Source organism: Prosopis cineraria, unplaced genomic scaffold (genome assembly GCF_029017545.1).
Source record: "Prosopis cineraria cultivar Desert tree isolate PC_DT_omini unplaced genomic scaffold, ASM2901754v1 PC260, whole genome shotgun sequence".
NCBI lineage: Eukaryota > Viridiplantae > Streptophyta > Magnoliopsida > Fabales > Fabaceae > Prosopis > Prosopis cineraria.
The window spans coordinates 14,346-22,247 of NW_026555587.1; the positions used below are offsets into that span (position 1 = coordinate 14,346).

At 33.2% G+C, this 7,902-nt stretch overlaps 1 pseudogene; it reads right to left on the bottom strand.

Moving 5' to 3' along the window:
• Positions 1 to 3,841: 3,841 nt before the first annotated feature.
• LOC129296122 (biotin carboxyl carrier protein of acetyl-CoA carboxylase, chloroplastic-like) lies at positions 3,842 to 7,532 on the bottom strand (annotated as a pseudogene).
• Positions 7,533 to 7,902: the final 370 nt, after the last annotated feature.

Here is a 7,902-nt window from a genome sequence, read left to right on the forward strand (position 1 = left end):
GAATATTTGAATGAAAAGAATCTTAAGGCAAATGAAGGAACCATACACCTAAAATAGTCAAAATGATTCCAACCACGTGAGCCATCAAAAATTTAAGATATTTATAAATTATTAAAAATTAAAAAACGTTGGTAAGAAATAATTAACAATATATTACAAAACATTTTAAATATCGTTATATACATGAATTTCATATCCTATTAAGAGGAGTAAAAGAAGGCTAAAGATAACACGTATAAAAATTGTTGACTAAAACCTCTTAATTAACAACATTTATAAAAGTTTGATAAATGTCAGAGCATAATGATATCGTACAATTTATATAACCGACCCTACTTAATGAAATAAAACTTATTTTTGTTGTATATAGGTGAATTACATATGCACATGATCAACATAAGAATATTATTGACAATGGCTTTATTGGTAAAAACTCAAACTGAAATATTTCTATACGTAAATGATTAAATTGAGAAAAAAAAATTAGGAGAGATTAAATTCAATACTATATCCATGAGAGAACAAATTAAAGTAGCCAATTTTATTTTATAGAAGGTTAAATTGAGATATACTCTTTAGGAACTAAATTAAGATGTTAGCCATTTTGAAAGATCTTCTAGTCATTTTGAAAGATCTGCATATGTTTCAGCATAAGTGGAAAGCGTATAGAGCTGTACATGGGTAGGGTTTGGCCACACTTCACCATTGTCCAGTGTCCGGCCCGATGCGTGATTCTAGCAAGCACAATATTTGAGTGTTTGTGCTCGGTTTGACTCAATATATCCAAAAATATTTATAAATATTTTTTTGAAAAATATATAAAAATTTCTTTTTTAAAAAATATAATTATTATCATTTAGAATATATTCTTTATAAATAAACAATTATCAATTTTTTACATAATATTAAGTTAAAAATAATTTTAAATTTTGAAAGAAATTTAAAAATTGTATTGATAAGGAACTCCCAAAAAGATTATAAAAATAAGGGACAATGAAACTGTTAGTTCTTTAAATTTGACTCAATTATCAATTTAGTCTTTTAAGTTTAATTTTTATTAATTTGGTCTAACGTTTTCTAAATTATCATTTTATTTTTTTATGTTTTTAAAAACAAATTTACTCTTAAATTAATCAAAGTATAATGTATTTTGATGATTGTATTTATATGTTACTAAATGAGAACAAATTAGCCTTCAAATTTTTTCAATATGTGTTAAATTAGAAATCTTTATGCAGCGTTTTGTTCTCTCTCTCTCTCTCTCTCTCTCTCTCTCTCTCTCTCTCTCTCTCTCCTCTCTCTCTCTCTTTAAGATTTTTGAGTCTATTTTTTTATCTCAATAATTACACTTTTTTTGTTAATCTATATGGCTACTATCAAGATTTTTTCATCCATGTCATCAAATTTTAATAGTGTTACCTGCAATTTAAACAATAAAAACCAAGTCAATAACTCATGCAAATGTAAAGGACTAACTTGATAACAATTAAATTTTAGGGGCTAAATTGATAATTGAGATAAATTTGAGGGACTAAAAGTTTCATTATTTCTAAAAATAATATAGTTTATGATAACTCTCAACTAAAATTTATACCATAAAATAAATATTATTTATAAAAAATTATATATGTTTAGTTCGGGTCGGGCAGGGTTTAACCCTAGCTCGATATTCGGTTTGATGTGCCCGAATGAATTAAGGCCAGACTAACTGGGCTTTCAGACATTGTGGACAACCCTAAATACATGTAATATAAATATCATAGAGTGAAAAAATGAAGTGAAAAAAGTTTGTGAATAAAAATATTACTCATACTTATTTCTAAATATAATTAAAAAGATATTAAATATTGATTATAGGGTACGTTTGAATTAATGAGTATTTAGATTTGGATTTGTATAAAATCTCTCATCTGGATACACAAAAAAATATGAATTTAGATTTGATTCAAATAAAAATTAATTTCTTATTACAATTATCTTGTAATTTCAAAATTCCTGTATACATTTATCATTTAAAATTTTAATCATTTTAAATATTTTATTTTCTTCATGTTTTCATTATTAATACCTATATGGTTTTCATATTTTTTTCTCATTTCTCACTCTCGTCTCTTATCAATTAAAAAAAAATATAAACTCGTCATTATTTATTTTTTATTTTTGTTTTGAATCTCAACTTATCTTTCCTTTTCATTTAAAATTTTTTAAACTACTTAAATAAAGAATTTTAAATATGTGGATTTTAAATGTGAGATTTGAATGCAAGATTTCATATCTAAAATTCAAATTTAAATCTATCAATTCAAACACTATTTAAGTGTTTATTCTTTGCCCCATACTAAGCACGTCTTGAAACAGGACTAAAATGTTCTAAAGTGTATGTATACTTATTTAGAACTACAATGTCATTTTTTTAAGGGTTAAATGACAATGTGAATTCTAAATTATAGGCCTAGGGGCAATTTGAGCCTAAACTCGTATTTGATACATTTTGAACCATGAACAATTAAACTTGAGGCAATCTTAACTCCATCATTAAGAGCCAATAATTCGGACAAGTCAACCTTATTCGAGTTAAGCTCAATTCAGGTTGGGCTTAAAATATCATACCTTTTAAATATATATATATATATATATATAGTTAAACTCGACCCTAACTTTTTTTTTATTAGATTCAGGTTGGATTGTTAGGTTTGGTCAAAATGACCTACTCTACTACATACATATAGAGTTAAAAATTTTAGTGGTCAGATTTATTCAGATTGGATTTAAAATATTCTATCATCTTAAAATAGCCTATATAATCAAACCTAATTCTAACTTTTTTTGAGTGGCTTGAATTATTGACTCTAATTGAGACTAAACACTGTAACTTTAAGTGGGAGAGGGCCCTCTCTCTCCCCTCGCATCTTGCTCTTTGCCTCCCCCCCGGGGCAAAAAACAAAAAACAAAAATCTCGAAACCTTTTGTCGCCGCCAGAGAATCTGGACAATGCCAAGAATGCATTCGATGGAGTTTGATCGATGCCACCAATGGTCATAAACCCTCTTTCATTTTGACCTCAATGCAAATAACCGGATTTATTAAGATTTTAAACTGAATCAAGCGCAGTCGAGCAATTTAGCAATTTACAACAAGCATACCTTGATGGAGGGACATGAGATGAGTTGCATCATGTTGATGAGAAACAGAAACAATTGCTCGAAGAGATTATCGGAGGCCAGGAGGCAAAATCTAACACGAGTGGAGAAGGGGAGACGAGTCTAGTGAAGGAGAAGAGGAGCATTTCGTTTGCGAGATGCTGTGATGCGCCTTCCTCGTTCACAATCATTTGCGGGAATTTTCAAATGCCCAATGCAAGGGGCGATTCTCCTCTTCTTGTGTTTCTCTCTCCACGCCTCCAGGGTCGAGGCAGTGGGCCACGTGTGAGCCTACCTTGCATCACTTTCGATCCAGATTCTCCGAGTTTCGTGTTATTGGAGAGAGAGGGAAGGCCTCATCTGACATGAATGAGCGATTAAATGGATGCCATGTGGCTCCCCCTTTTGCTTAAACTAACGTTAGTTCCAATTTAATGATGGGAGCAAGACTATCTCCGGTTTAATTGTCCAAGGTGCATAATGTATTCAGTACAAATTTAAAGTTAAATCACTCTTAAACTTATAATTTAAAATTTAAATTATTATTTAACCCTTTGTTTTTTAATGAACATCATCATCGAAAAATAAAAACTAATAAGTGTTAGGCACCTTATTCACAATTCATGAACACCATAGTTTATTTTATACTCTGCGCCTGCTCTAGTGAAAAATATCAAAGAAACTCCATAAATATCGTTCCATTAGAATAGTAAAATAAATAATTAATAACTTTGGGTGTTTGATATTGACATCAACAGTGAGATATGCTCAATTATAAAACAAACATTATTTTGAGTACAATTCCATCTCTCAGCTGCAGAAAAATGCTCATACAGCAGCAGTCAGCGGATGGCAAAATAGTCAACAGCTTTACAATAGCACCAAACTATTTAAAGCTGCAGCCTTTTCCAGTATTCGTTTCAACATGGTGAAGACTTCATGAATAAAACTTCATATAAAATAAATAGAAAAAGGTAAAGAAGCATGGATTTTGTAAACGAGACTAACAGAACAAGATTAAGTTACACACCAAAGGAAATCATAAAAAATTCTGAGAATCCTCATTTTACCCAACAAAGAGGGTTGGCCCAACTTTGAAGAAGGTTCCTCCTGGCACTCATGGTGCAATTACAAAAAGAGGCTGCAAGAAACACAAGTATTTCAGTTAGAGAAATGAACCATTTATTTAATTATTTGATTTTGGACCAAATTTAGATCCAGCTTTTTCAATGTTTGCTATCAGATTCTCCAGTAAGACTAAAATTCTACCATGTAGAATAACCTTAACTAGTCAACACTCAACAACTTAATGATAAATTGTATACAATATCCATATGTTACAATTTTATCAAAATATTTAATAACAAACACAAAGTACTTTATTTTACAAGTCTCATTTATTGATTTGTCGTTTCTAAAGTATGAAGAGAGAAAGAGAGTACCGAATCTACGCTGACTGATTTCCCATCTTCCAAGAGTATCTCGACTATGGTGCCTGATTGATCAGCCTGGGAACAAAATAGGCAAACACGTGAAGTGAATTTTGGTCTTTATTTTAGCCACGGGACTATAGATTAAAACACTTCAAAGAGATGAAAATGAAGTAAAACAGAAATCGTATAAACCGTTCCTTAAGTCTGCTTTAATAGGTGCCATACTGATAGGCCCTTTTTTATATAATAGTACCATTAATACTGAGTAAACCCGAGTAAATGGAAAAGCAAAAGAGGATACAGGGAAAAAATTAGAACCAGTAACATGCAAGAACAGACGAAAAGACAGTAGACATACTTCAATTCATTCATCAGTTTCATAGCCTCAATAATGCATAAGACCTGGCCTTTCTGCACTTTATCTCCCACCTGAAGCAGCAAGAAGTTAAATAAGACTATTATATGTGGTAAAAACAATATACTATGTTGATAATGACATAGTTAAATAATCATTAGCATATGTAAATTGACAAATTATAAGAAAACAAGCACAACATTCATGTATCATAATACTGATGCATGCCTTGACAAATGGTGGTTCACCAGGTGCTGCACTTCGATAAAAGGTTCCAGCCATTGGACTCTTCAGTGGTGGATGAGATGAGGTACTTGCTTTCCCTGGTGAAGGTGAGGCAGGCGCTGCTTTTGAAGGTGGAGGGCTTGCAGGAGCAGGAGCAGCAACTGGTACTGGGGTGGAGAAGGAAGAGTGGGATATGGTAAAGATGCTGGCACGGGAGCTACTGCTGTGGTTGGTGGAGGCTGCAAAGCTTCCTTTTTCCTTATCAAGAGCTCATAGTCTGATTGCTTAAGTTGCAACTCCACAATATCTCTGGAATCCACAAGTCTGCAACCATGGAAATGATATGTCTCTAACATGGAAGTATGGAGAACATGAGATTGCATGCAAATGTCAATTGCTTAGTCTTACTTGACAAGATTAGATACTTGATTCATGAATGCAGAAATTGAAGCTGCATCCACAGAAGTGCTTGGATCAGAGAGTTTCCCATCATCTTTCTCTTGTGATGATGCAAATTCAGATCCGGTGTTAAGTATGGGTGCAGATTTTGAAGGATCTTTGACAGCAGTAGCCTAATGAAAAGCAGGGTAAGAAATACTGGTGCAATCTTGTAAAGAATTTATTTGAATATGATAATTGAGAAGAGTTCATGATGATTTTCATTTAAAATACATTTCCTAGAAGTCTGACCTCATTCGGCTGCGCTTGAAACCTCAAGGAAGAAAACTGCTTTTTGTTAAGGCTCTGCAGGAGACAATCACATAGAACAGCGGAATATTAATAATCCATAACATAAAGCTGTAAAGTCAATGAAAATGTTTATTTGTATCCAATCAATTAAAAATCATCATCAAACTAAATGTCATTCATTGATAAATCATGATTTTTTTTCAATTTTATGCACACGGTATATTATTTAAGCACTGATCTACTGGTGCGGTTCCTGAATGCATATTTCTAACAGATGCGCTCACAAATCTGTTGAATAAAATCCAAAATATGCACTTCACTGACTGAAATTATTGCTGGTGATAATACGCAGAGAACTCTGCAGTAATATAAAAATTTCAAATTCAACATCAAGCTTCATGGCATCGAAGCAATGCACGTTACTGCAAATATAGTTTTAAATTTAACATTGATAACCTATAGCAGAATTGCAGCCTAATATTATGCAAGACCTATTTAAGTTTCTAGTTTCATACAACAGAAGGCCATTTGTGGCGTTCAAAAAGAAGCAAATTCAAAATACAAATTAGTCCATGACCATTCAGAAATCCCAGGGAAATGGGGCATACAAAAAGTATGGCAGTAATATCACTTCTTCAATATTCTCTTAGCTGAGGATGTTTCAAATCAAACGGTTATATTTATTAACTCTTGTTAGAAATATTTTAATTCCCAGGGACCACTATATAAGCCATCCGTAATAAGTGAGATGCTGAAAAAGGTTTCCAATGAAGATGAGTTTTTGGAACGAAAGAATAGCCCTTTTCCTTTATCAAAACCAAGGGCTCCCTAGCCTAGCGTGGAATTTTGGTTAATACTCATTCATTATTCTGATAATGATGAAATAATTGAAGTTTTCTTTTTGGCCAGGATGGAATAATTGAAGTTAGCACAGACAGTAAGATAAAGTTGAAATGCTAAAAACGAAAATAATTTAGCCCCAAGGCACTCAAACGCCCAAAAGACGAAGAACTAAAATTACATCCTTCTCTGTCTTCCATAAAAAGAAGAGGGAAATGCTAAAAAAGGGATTCCGAAGCAACTCCTAGCTTCTTCATCATATTATTGCTTACTACTTCTATAATCAGAAGATAAAATATCAATAACATAGCCAAGCATAGCCGATAGCGACAACATTAGCCAAAATAGGAACAAATCGATGAAGAGGTATTCATCAAAGCCAGACACATAATTAAAACTCAACATTGAATAAAATCATCAGATACCCGAGTCCCAAATAACGCTGGATCAGATTGGCACGGCTTCAAGCTCAACCCATTCTGAAACGACAGAATCTGCTTGCCGCGCTGCGGATTCTGCAAGCCGAATCCTAGATGGAGAGGAGAAACACATTTGGGGCAGGGGACAGTAAACGAGGCCATTGGAACGAAGCCAACCCGCGAACCTGCTTCCTCGTTGTCCTCAGCTCAAAATGGGTAGCTGATCTCTGCAAAGGAATGAAGAAAGAGGCGAAAATAATAAAGAAGGAGGCGATGAGATCGAAGAGAAGAGGAAGAGTGATGTAGAATACGAAGAAGGAGGAGGATGAAGAACAAGCGTAAGCTATAGAGGCTAACTAAACAGTGTCGATGATTCCAATGTAGCAGTGAGTGAATATAGCTATCTTTCAACGTCACTAGTTTAAAGCGTTGAACTAACCTGGAACGATATAGGCTTTGGCTTACTGGTTTCTTGCATTTTTTTTTTTTTTTTTTTGGAGCAGAGAGAGAGAGAGAGAGAGAGTTGCTCCGACTTCGGTTAAGTGGGGCTATGGTCTTGAAGATGGACGGTGATAAAGGACGCTGGGTTTGATGATCCAACGGCTACTGCTATCATTGTTAGGTGGTCTTGCAGGCACATCTCAAGGGTCTGGTTTGTCTTGCCCTCCATTTTGCGGCCAAGGGTTACTGTATCACATAATTAAATCTGCCTTACATTTAGTATGTGACGGTAATTCAAATAAAATTACTTTTAATAAAAAATACATATGGGTGATCGAAAAAGAGTCAAATTGAATGTT